Source organism: Macaca fascicularis, chromosome 9, assembly GCF_037993035.2.
Source record: "Macaca fascicularis isolate 582-1 chromosome 9, T2T-MFA8v1.1".
Taxonomy (NCBI): Eukaryota; Metazoa; Chordata; class Mammalia; order Primates; family Cercopithecidae; genus Macaca; species Macaca fascicularis.
The window spans coordinates 139,295,973-139,307,708 of NC_088383.1; positions in this window are offsets into that span (position 1 = coordinate 139,295,973).

Below are 11,736 nucleotides of genomic sequence, written 5' to 3' on the forward strand. Positions count from 1 at the left end.
TGGTGCATCATCCAAAAAAATATGGTTTCCTTTTTCTCACACCATATAAGAAATCATTTTTTGGCGGTAATAAAACCTAAGTATAAAAAGCAAAGTATAAAACATTCAGAAGTTGTTATAGGAATGGGAATTACTTCTTTTAAAAGTTACACAAAACAATATTTTAAAAGAAAATATTTGTAAATTGGGCTACATTAAAATAAACATCCTATTTGTCAAATGACACCATTCAAGAGTGCAAAGGGAAACCACAGAGTGGGAGAAAATAATTGCCTCAGAGAAAACCAAACAGTTTTAATAAGAAAAGACAGAGACCCCGATAGAAATGCAGGCAGTATACTTGAATAACCACTTCACACAGGAGATTCCTAAGCATTCAATAATCACATGAAACATGCTCGACATCTTTAGAAATGAGAGAAATGCAAACTAAGGCCACATCACATAGGCAAAATTAAACAGTACTGTGTTAGTTCGTTTTTGCATTGCTATAAAGGAAGACCCAAGGCAGCATAATTTATAAAGAAAAGAGGTTTCATTGGTTCACAGTTTTGCAGGCTGTACAAGCATGGCTCCACCATTTGCTTCTGGTGAGGCCCTTAGGAAGCTTACAGTCACAGCTGAAGGGAAGGGGAGCCAGGTGAGAGCAGGAGAAGGAAAGAGAGGGGAGGTGCCACACTCCTTTAAGCAATCAGATCTCATGTGAACCACCAGAGAAGAATTCAGTCATCACCAAGGGAATGGCACTAAGCCATTCATGAGGGATCCACCCCGTGAGCCAAACACCTCCCACCAGGCCACACCTCCAACATTGGGGATCACATTTCAACATGAGAATTGGAGGGGACGAACATGCAAACCATATCAAGTACCAGTGAAGATATGGAACAATTGAACTCTCATAAACTGAAGTTGGGGTGTAAGTTGTTATATCCATTTGGGGAAACTGTTTGGCTAAGGAGGATACATAAAAATCCCCTACCATGGGCATAGATTTAGAGAAATGGCCACACATATGTACTATGATAACATATGAAGATACTCACATTATTAGGCCAAGCTGTTGAAACCTGCGGAGAGGAGACAAGAGGAGGTCGATTCAGGTATGTCCACTTTAATAAATAGTATAAAACGACATAAGTTTTATATAGGTGTCATATGTGCTATGGTTTGAATGTGTCCCCGAGCGTTCATTGGAAACTTAATCTCCAATGCAAGAGTATTGAGAGACGGGACCTTTCAGAGGTGATTAAGATGAATTAATGTTGTTCTTGTGGGAGTAGGTTTGTTCTCCCAAGAGTGAATTGTCATGAAAGCAGATTTGGTCCTTTCTTTTCTCCACTTGTGCCCTCCCTCGCCACTTGTTGACTTCTGCCATTGGATGATGCAGCACTAGGGCCCTCATAAGATGCTGGTGCCATGCTCTTGTACTTCCCAGCCTCTGGAACCATAAGCAAAGTAAATTTCTGTTCAATATAAATTTCACACTGTGGAATTCTGATACTGCAACACAAAACAGAGACAGAAAGTTGGTGCTGGGAAGTGGGGCTGTTGCTATAACAAATGCTTGAAAACATGGGAGTAGCTTTGAAACTGGATCTTGAGTAGAGGCTGGAATAATTTTGAAATGAATGCTGAAAAAAGGTTGTATTGCCAGAGATGAAACATTAAGGGCAATTCTGGTGAGGTCCCAGAAGAAGAGAGACTAGGGAAAGTCTGGGACATCTTAGAGTTAACTTAAGTGATCATGACTAGAATGCTAGCAGAAATATGGATGGTAACGATCATTCTGATGAAGTCTCAGGGGAAATGAGAAACAAGGTATTGGAAACTGGAGCAAAGGCCATCCTCGTTATACATTTGCAGAGAACTTGAGGGAGTTGTGTTCATGCTCTAAGGCTTTATGGATGGTAGAATTCAAGAGCAATGAACTCTTAAAGAACTAGAAAAAAAATCACTCCCTGCAGTTTGAATCAGCAAGAGACCAGCATCCACTCTCAAAGATCCACCCTTCCTCTGTGGATGATCGAATGTCACAGTGGCCCCAGACATGGACTTGCCTTTACCTCATGGCGAATTACTGGCCAAGGAGGACACTTGTGGCTTTTGCTGCCCCGAATCCAGTCCACAGTTTTTCTTTAAGAAAATGACCCCTTCCCAACCCTCATCCCATGATCTTTTTACATAGCAGGGCCCTGGGAACCCAGGAGGGGTGTGACAATCAGCCAAGTAGACCAAATTCTGACACTCTGAGCTATTGGGGAAGGGGACCTCTCTTCTCATAGAACCAGATCTGTATGTATGGAGAGCCGGAGCTCTGTAGCCATTCTGTTACCATGAAGGGAAGAGCCTGCTTAAGAATGGACATGACAGCAGGGCCGGGACTGTAGTGAGGCCAGTGACGGACCTGGGAAGCAGAAAATTTAAGGCTCTATCACTCAGGATTGTGCGAGTGCAGGATTGGGGGGGCGGGCCCTGGACTGAGACGGAGAATTAAAACAGTTCCTGATGATGTTGCCCAAACCCCTGGATCCAGCTATGCCTGAAACCTGTTGACCCCTGAATTATTGGTGTGTCAGCCTGTACATTTTTGCTGTGTGTTACTAGGGCTAGGAGGAGACTCTGAACCTCTCCCCAGACTCTTTGCCTGATAATCTTAGTCTGGGTGCCCCAATGCCACAGCACCCATCTCCAAGATATCTATATTGTTCTCCCAAGGGGACTACTGCATCCTGGTGCAAATAGAAATTCTGCTTGCCTTTGAAATCCATAAATCCCCAAGGTGGAACTGTCCTGCAAGCTGGGCTTATCCTGGGACCCTCACCCACCACCAGCAGGCAGCAGAAAGAGCCAGGAGATCCCTGAGAGGCAGCATCAGGCCGAGGAGTGCGTGTTAGTTTCAGAGGGTGTAGCAGAGAGTGATGACAGGTTATTGTTAGAAAGACATGCGTGATGATCTCACACCCTGGAAGAGCAGAGCTTTCATGATTATGAAGTGAAATTAAGGTTTCCGAAAGCTGATGAGGCTCTTAGGCACACAACCTCATAAATATTCATGGGCTTTTAAGGCAAGAACTGAGAAGACAGAGCTGGGTCCTTTCTCCACCTGCCTGCCTTCCTTCCTGTGCTTCCTTCCTGTGCTGTGACCCTCCGAGTGTGAGGGCTACTGTCTGTCCCCGGAGCATGCCAAAACTGGGGTGGCCTTTGGGGAGAGCATTTTCCATATTTTGTTCACTACCTCCCAACTCCTCCTCCCCTGCAGACAGGCTTACTTTTGTGCTCACAGCCAATATACTTCAAATAAAAGGTTCTGTTCTGTTAAACAAGCAAGAACTTTCATAAACCATCCTGTACCATAGAATTACAGAGAACAACAGGATTTACTGTGCTAGACGCAATGATGACTCCCAAAGATGTCCATGTCCTGATCTCTGAACCTGTGCATCTGTCACCTGACATAGCAAAAGGAACTTTGCAGATGCATCTGGTGACAAGTAGAGGTCACAATGATGTGAGGAAAGACCCTGTATTAGTTCGTTCTCACACTGCTATAAAGAGATAGCTGAAGCTGGGTAGTTTATAAAGGAAAGAGGTTTAATTGACTCACAGTTCAGCATGGCTGGGGAGGCCTCAGGAAACTTAACAATCATGGCAGAAGAGGATGCAAACACATCCTTCTTCACCATCAGATCTTGTGAGAACTCATTCACCATCATGAGAACAGCATGAGGGTAACCATCCCCATGACTCAGTTATCTCCCACTGGGTCCCCACCAGGACATGTAGGCATTATGGGAACTACAATTCAAGATGAGATCTGGGTGGGAACACAGTCAAATTCTGTCAGAGCCCACAAGTCAAGGAGTGCGAGTGGCTTCTGGAAACTGGAAGGGGCAAGGCAGTGGTTCCCACCCAGAATCCGTGGGCCCTGCCACCAGCTTAATTTAAGGACTTCTGATCTCAAGAGCTGTAAAAGGAGGAATCTGTGTTGCTTCAAGCCACTGAGTATGTGAAAATGTGTTACAGCAGCCATGTTAACACAGCCGTGGGAAATGTGTTACTGGCCCATTTGCTCACGCTGATGAATAATGAATCAGCAGTGTGCTTGGTAAATGTACCCATGGGCACTAAGGGACAACGAGGGATGCCCCTGGCCACAGGTCTGACCTCCGAAGGCTGCTGTGGATGACCTACAGAAAGGGCTGGCGGGTTGGAGGGAGGAAGGCTCAAGACCCAGCTCCTTCTCACTCAGCATCTGGCTTCGAGGCATCCACACTGGCTGCGTCTCCATCTCTGGTCTCTGATGCTCAAGGAGGTGTTATTGGTTTGGATGTTATATTTGCAATCTAAGCGCTCTCTGGGGCAGATGAAAAAGTCAGATGCAGAATCTTGACATGCAGTTGAAGCACAGAGGGGGGCATCCTAGCCTTCCTGCTATAAAATTCCATGGTGCCGCCTTTTGCTCAACCCACCTGCACTGACTTACCGGGTTTGCTTCTGTGCTGCTCAAACCTCCCTGAGAAGAAGGGCTCCTCTGTGGACACGCTTTCCCATCCGCTATATGTGGGAATCACAGTAAACAGAGTTTGTGCAAATCTATTTATGCAAAACACTGAGTTTATTGCTCACCAAGATTGAAATCTTCAGTGAATGCTGGCTTTGCTGGTCTGCTGAGCAGCACACTGGGAGAGTGTGTAGTTAATGATACAGTATAAACTAGATAGCTTGGTCTTATAATAATTTTGTTATGGTCAATCTAAACCTAATATCCCTTTTTTCATAGTATTTTCTGCTATCCTAAATCTTCCGTCTGAAAAGCAATAACAGGAAGGCCATCAACAGAGCTTATGGGAACACCATCGTGCTTAAAGCAACCCTGATTAGTGGATGAAGGCACTACCACCTCATCCAGAAGAAGGTGGAGTTGGAATGGCCCTGGTCAGCAGCCCCAGTCAGCCACTTCTCTGTATGATGGGTGATTAGCCTCCCTATGAGGCCAGTGGCTCTCTGACAGTCAACTCTCCCAGCAGACGCACCTCTCTCAGCTCTGACCTGTAGGCTGAAGGATGATGTCTTGGAGGGTGGACTTGCCCCATATGTGCTGACAGGTGCCCAGGAGGGTGTGCAGATGACCTGCTGTTGGGTTTGGCCACCTTGTTTGCTCTCCTCTCCCTCTGTTACCCAGGTGAGCCTCAAAAGGGCAGAATGCCCCTCCCAGAAGCCTGTGCTTTGGTGGGGGTGGGGGCTTGGTTGGGGCAGGGAGGCCACAGGCACAGAGGCCAGGGTCACTGAGCCTTGCTGCATGCATGGCCACCCCGAGCCACTCTGCACGGCCATCTGTTTATTCCGGGAGGCTTCCAGAAGAGACCGCAGAGGCCCTGTGGCACTGGACTTGCTTGGAGTGAGGGCCAAGCAGCTCTCCCCAGCATGACTGGGGAGATTTCAGTTCACTAGTCCTGGGATCCAGGATTCAGAGTAATTCATCTTTAATTTCTTTTTTATTTTATTGTGGTAAAATACATGTAACAGAATTTCGCCCCTTAACTTTTTTTAAGCACACAGTTCCGTGGCATGAAGCACACTCACGCTGTCGTGCAGCACCATCCATCCCCACAGCCCTTTCATCTTCCCAGACGGAAACTCTGTCTCCCTGAAACACGGGCTCCCCACTCCCTAAGGCATCTTTTTAGGCTAAGAGGCTAAAAATCATTTGCCTGCCAAAGGACATTTGTGCGGTTGATAGTGGGAGAACCCACACTTTTATTAGTACCAGACATAATAATGTCTGATGGTTATCCCAAGTTATCTGGGCTGCAGGTGCCGCCAGGAACAGCTGTGAGGCAAGGGCCTGGGCTCAGGAGCCGGCACGGGAGCCACTCACTGGGGTCGCTCCCTGTAGTCTCTGTCCCCCACCAACTCTCACTTAGCTTCTCTGTGCCTGTCTTGTTCCCTGGGAAGTGCAGCCATGGAGAGAATTTTTCTCTCACACAGTGTGGGAATTAAGTTACTCTCTCCTATAGGTTTGCATACAGTAGGAGCTCAGCGCATGACTTGGGAAATGTATGCATAAGGTGGAGGTGTGCAAACGAGAAGTGCCCTAGAGGGTACGTGTTGCTAGTGGCCCGTCTCCCTCCCGAAGCAGTGGCTGTCCCTGTGACGACGCCCAGCACTTCCCTCCAAGCACAGGGGAATGCATGGTGTCCACTGTGCCCTCAGTCCAAGGGGCTTTTCTTACCTTTTCCTGGGTCACCAGATTGCTGATCCCCACCTGCAGGGGATGGAGACAAAGCTGTTTTTCCCACACAAGGTCTCACACATGCCCTGCAGACCCAAGTGATGGAGGGGGTGGGCCCTTCATGGGCTGGGCAGATGAGTGGGTGGACAGAGCCGGCCAGCTGCTCTGTGCTGAAGGCAAATGGATCTTTAACTTTGGGTTTTAAAAAACCTTGTAATCAAGCAATTTGACCTTTGGTTCTAGAATTTGCTGCCGTGTCCTTTTAGTACCCACCAAAGCAGCTGCTCTCTGGGCTGGCCCCGCTTGGCAGATGGAGGGGTTGAGACATTGGTTTCCACTGAGACCGATGATTTACAGGAGCAGCAGTTCTGACCCCAGACATCAAACACTGGCTCCTTACACAGCTGCTGGGGAGGGGCTAGTCCCCACTCACGGCGAGGGGTTGGCTGGGAACACTCACTGGGACTCAAGTAAAATGGATGGAGAAACCCAGATGCAGTGAAAAGTTCATCCAAAGAGAATTATGCTGTGGACGTTGGTCCCCTGGTTGTAAAATGGGGTGTCCCTGACCTTTTCATAAGAAAGGATCCTGTTTATTATTCATCCTGTGGAATCCACACCCTGAAATAGTTTTGCTAGCCACCCCCTGCTCCCTCCCCAACTCCCACCCCTCCCCCACCCTAGGAGGGATTCACCAGGTTAGAGTGCCTCCCAATTCCCTGTCCCAGTCAGAGACCCCACTCACTTCCAGTCATAGCCTCGGTCACCAGGCACTGCCAGCCAGAACTGGCACACCAGCTAATAGGATTTAGTCAAAGAGGCTTGGGAGTTCCTGCACCCACAGAAATGCCACAGGCTTTCTGCAATTCTGCAAGGAACCCATAGGCCCTGATTCTTTGGGAGCTGAGGACCCTAGATGGGAGCCCTGAGTTGAGTCATCTCTGGCAGAGCTGCAGACATAGCAAATACAAATTGAGGAAGGAATATTTACATGGGACACGCTTACACTAAATAATTATTTGTTGCTCATTTAAAATTCCAATTCAACATAGCGTCTCGTATTTTATCTGTAACCCCACTCTCAGGCCCTTTCTGCTAGACCAGTTCCTGACGTCCTGGTGTCTGTGGAAGCCCCAGGATATGTGGAAAGAGAATGAGGGGTCTGTGAGAGACACTCCTCAAGCTAAGACTAGGGTTCCAAGAGGATGGGAACTTCCCTCCCTTTATCGCACATCTGGGATGGGGCTCTGTTGGCATGAGTGAGACACTCAGTTCCATCCTTTGTAGAGAGCTGGGGCTGTCCCTGCTTGTGGGGTTGCCAGGCCCCATAAGAGGAACTTTTGTCCTGGGAGGCTGAAGCTAGAATGGGCACAGGACAATCTGGAAAACCAAGATCTGGGAGACAGAGGCGGTGTGCAGGTGCATCAGACTAGAGGGCTGGTCCTTAGGCAGGCCCTGTTCTACTCTGTGGCTCCCTGCTCTGCCATCTTGCAGAGAGCCCTGGCCTGGTCCAGGCAATTACTTTGCCTTCCCCCTATTTGCTCCCAACTGCTGATTCTCATTGGCTCTGAATTAAGTATCTAGAAGAAAGTTTCTGGCCAGAGAGGCAGGGAGGCTGGGTGCTGCCCTGGCTTTGCCTCCAGTTGACTGATCCCATTGGCAAGTCATTTAGCCTTCAGGGGTCACGGCATCCTGCTGTGTAAAATGGGAGCCAGAAAACACTCTGCCTTGTAATTCGTGTGGAAAAATCAAAGCAAACAACGAGAGACTACCACACACCTGTCACAATGACCAACATCTGGAACACCGACAACAGTAAATGCTGGTGAGGCTGTGGAGCAGCAGGAATGCTCATCCACTACTTGAAGGAACGCAAAACGGAACAGCCACATTGAGGACAGTTTGGCAGCTTCCTACAAAACTAAAATGCTCTTTCCATATGATACAAGTGTGCCCCTTGGTGTTTGCCCAAAGGAGTAAAAAGCCTGCATTTACACAGAAACCTGCACACGCATGCTTACAGCAGTTTTATTCAGAATTGCCCAAACTTGGAAGCAACCAAGACGGTTTTCAGTGGATGAAGGGATGAACGATAGTACATCCAGACAATGGAATATTATTCAGCAGTATAAAGAAATGAGCTATCAAATCATGGAAAGACGCGAAAGAACCTTAAATGCATATTACTAACGAAGGGAAGCCAACCTGAAAAGGCCACATGGTGTGTGATTCCATCTGTGGTTCCAATCCTGGAAAAGGCAAAACAATGGAGACAGTGAAAAGATCAGAAAAAGAGTGACTAACAAAGTACCCCCTGGTGGGGGATGTTGATAGGCGGGGAGGCTGTGCATGTGTGGGGCTAGGATGTGTGGGAAATTTCTGTACCTCCTGTTCAATTTTGTTGTGAACCTAGAACTGCTCTAAAAAATAAAGTCTATGAAGAGGATCAAAAGCAGTTGTACTAGTCAGGGTACTCCAGAGAAACAGGACCAGTGGATGTCTCTGTCTCTCTATCTGTCTTTCTGTCTGTCTCTCTCTCTCTCTCTATCAATCATCTAGCTATCTACCTACCTACCTATGATCTATCTACCTACCCACCTATTATCTCTCTCTCTCTCTAGCTATCTACCGATTATCTATTATCTATCTATCTATCTATCTATCTATCTATCTATCTATCATCTCGCTGTCTATTATCTATCATCTATCTATATCTCTCTATCATCTATCTATCTATCAATCAATCATGTAACTATCTACCTACTTACCTATGATCTACCTACCCACCTATTATCTCTCTCTCTCTCTCTATCTCTCAATCAATCATCTAACTATCTACCTACCTACCTATGATCTATCTACCTACCCACCTATTATCTCTCTCTCTCTCTAGTTATCTACCGATTATCTATCTATCTATCTATCTATCTATCTATCTATCTATCTATCTATCATCTCGCTGTCTATTATCTATCATCTATCTATATCTCTCTATCATCTATCTATCTATCAATCAATCATGTAACTATCTACCTACCTACCTATGATCTACCTACCCACCTATTATCTCTCTCTCTCTCTAGCTATCTACCAATTATCTATTATCTATCTATCTATCTATCTATCTATCTATCTATCTATCTATCTCTCAATCAATCATCTAGCTATCTACCTACCTACCTATGATCTATCTACCTACCCACCTATTATCTCTCTCTCTCTCTAGCTATCTACCGATTATCTATTATCTATCTATCTATCTATCTATCTATCTATCTATCTATCTATCATCTCGCTGTCTATTATCTATCATCTATCTATATCTATCATCTATCTATCTATCAATCAATCATGTAACTATCTACCTACCTACCTATGATCTACCTACCCACCTATTATCTCTCTCTCTCTAGCTATCTACCAATTATCTATTATCTATCTATCTATCTATCTATCTATCTATCTATCTATCTATCTCTCAATCATCTAGCTATCTACCTACCTACCTATGATCTATCTACCTACCCACCTATTATCTCTCTCTCTCTCTAGCTATCTACCGATTATCTATTATCTATCTATCTATCTATCTATCTATCTATCTATCTATCTCTTAATCAATCATCTAGCTAGCTACCTACATACCTATGATCTATCTACCTACCCACCTATTATCTCTCTCTCTCTCTAGCTATCTACCGATTATCTATTATCTATATATCTATCTATCTCTCAATCAATCATCTAGCTAGCTACCTACATACCTATGATCTATCTACCTACCCACCTATTATCTCTCTCTCTAGATATCTACCTATTATCTATTATCTATCTATCTATCTATCTATCTATCTATCTATCTATCATCTATCATCTCGCTGTCTATTATCTGTCTATCATCTATCTATATCTATCTATCTATCTATCTATCTATCTATCTATCTATCTATCTATCTATCTATCTTGAGGAATTGGCTCATTAGTTTGTGGAGGCCACAAGTCTGAAATCTGCAGGGGAGGCCAACAGGCTGGAGACCCAGGGAAGGGTTGATGATGCAGTCTCGGGCCTCTGAGGCCATCTGGAGGCAAATTCTTTCTTCCTCAGCGACTTCAATTTTTTTCCCTTAAGGCTTTCAAGTGAGTGCATGAGATCCACCCACATTACAAGCAGTAATCCGCTTTACTCAAAGTCCACCGATTTCAATATTAGTCTCATCTAAAAATACCTTCACAGTGATCTGGACTGATGTTGGACCAAATTTCTGGGTACCATAGCCTAGTCCAGCTGACATATGAAATTAACAATAAAATTCAGGCAGTCTACAAATATAGCGTCACCTCAAGTTATGTCGAGAGTTCAGAAAAGTAGGGAAGTTACCGTTGCATATGTTTTTGAAATGAAAAACCTTTTTCTACTGATAATATAGATAATGCACATTTATATATTTAACCATGAAACATACTAAATAATAGAGAATTAAAAATTTATTCTCACATCCCTCTTGCCTCTTTCCAGAGGAGCCGTTATTCAAATCTCTTCTAAGCAAATAGGTGCGCGCGCGCGCACACACACACACACACACACACACACACACACACGCGCAACTTTATAGAAACAAGAGGATGTTGTACGAGTTGTAGTCTTCTGCTTTCACTTGGCACACCATTAACCTTTGTGAGTGAATGTTGGTACATATCATTCTTATTAATGTCTGCAGTAGGTTCCATTGATTCAACATCATCATTTATGTAACCAACCACATAATCATGGGCATTTAGCTTGTTCCACTGTGATTTGAATAGTTACTTTTTGCACAGCTGTCTAATGATCTGCTTGGGACAAGCTCCCAGGGAGGGAATGGCTGAGCTCAAGGGTGTATGCATTTTAGATTTTGATTCCTTTTTCTCCACGGCCTGTGGTGTGGTGTCTCAATTTATAGTCTCACTAATGTCATACTTTGAAACCTTTGCTGGTCTGACCCTGCGGACCTTGCCTTGTGGGGAGAAGTGCCCTCTGGTCTCCAGCTGTCAGAGCATGGTATCATCTCTCTGTTTTGCAGACCATAGGCATGGAGGGAGGAGAATGCATTTTTCCTTCATAGTTCAGTATCCAATACAATTATGGAGTAATCATTAAGACCCAAATAGCCAAGAAGATCGCCACAGAAGGGAATGTCTCCTTTTAACATTGGAAGCGAAGGCCAGCAGGTTTCTCCGATTGGCTGGGGGTTGGAGGAGGGGCAGCCACTGAGGTGGGTAGGGAGGGAGATGGGAAAGGTGCCCCCTCCTTCAAGGGTCAGAGCTGGTAAGTGGTTTGTTCGGGGGTACATTGGCATCGGGTGCCAGGCTTGGAGAGCTCCCTTCTATTGCATTTTCCATCAATAGAAGTTCCATTTCTCATCTCCTCCTGCCCCTTCCTTCCTTCAGGGTTGGCTCAAAGAACACCTCCTCCATGCTGCCCTCCCACTTTGCCATGCATCAGGCTAGTGGAGGCTCTGAAA